A 1165-nucleotide genomic window follows, 5' to 3' on the forward strand; every position below is an offset into this window, starting at 1 on the left:
GAGGATGGCCTGGCGATGCCGGATCTGCTCCGCTCTTACCGACTTTCCCTTGGTAGCGGTAGTGAACCACGAACCAGAAAGCCGCGGCACGTGAGCCACCGTGCTCTACCGGTGAGCTACATCTCCAGACCCGCGTGGAGTTCCCAAATAGGCCCATATCAGCCTTACGAGATGCTCAGCACCAAGGCCCACTACAGATTGTATAAGACAGAAAGGGCAGTATTTGCCGTGGAATACCAAGTTGAAAGTAGTCGAAGTGGGAAGTGTGATGCTCAGATATGTGGTTTTTATCAGTGTCCTGACATATTACTCTGTATGATTTCTGGGATACCAATTGGCTGTGTCAACTGTGAATAAAATCTCAAGGATTTAAAAGAAACGCTCAACAGTAATTGTAAAACAATATAGACAGCAAAAACAAAAAAAGAAATAGCTTTTTTTAATAGGTATTCACTCCGCCCCTCCCCCCCCAACTGCTGATCTCTAGTACCCTCTCCCATTGTGGTCAACATTGTAGGAGGGCTCTTGCGTCATATGCTCACCAATACTCATTCCTCCCACCAACACACGTTTAAAATCATACCCATGTTCTTTATCATAACTAGTTTTAGTGAAAGTTTACAGAAAGGATGGCTTTTCCTCCGATGCATGTTCTTCCCTATCCCTTAATCCTCTGTAATGCCTGTCTTGGTACAGATTGGTAATTGTTACCCATATAACGTAAAATTATCTGTTCTCTCAGATAATTATTGTCTTCCTCTCCTCTATGATTTAAACAAAAGCTCATAGAAAAAGTGGATTTCATTCATTCGTTGTTGCACTTTTTTCTCCCTAAGTCCCCATTCACTTTTTTCTATAATTATATTTTATTAGTCATTATTGCATAGTTTCTTCCCTGCATCCTTCTCCCAATTTACTGTTATGCAATCCTTACTGTTTACCATTATGAATAATTATATATTATTTTGAAACAGTTCTTTCCTTCATGTGTTCCAATGCAGTATTTATTCTTTTAAGTATTATTAAATTTTATTAGTGTTAGTGAACATTTACACAGCTTTTGGGTTTTCATTCATTCATTGTTGCACTTTTTTCTTTACCCTCCTCCCCAGTTCGTTCTTCTCCCCCCCTCCAATGTCTCTTTTAATTGTCCAGTTGCCTCAGT

This window comes from Elephantulus edwardii, unplaced genomic scaffold (assembly GCF_000299155.1).
Source record: "Elephantulus edwardii isolate Elephantulus edwardi_28Jun2011 unplaced genomic scaffold, EleEdw1.0 scaffold00162, whole genome shotgun sequence".
Taxonomy (NCBI): Eukaryota; Metazoa; Chordata; class Mammalia; order Macroscelidea; family Macroscelididae; genus Elephantulus; species Elephantulus edwardii.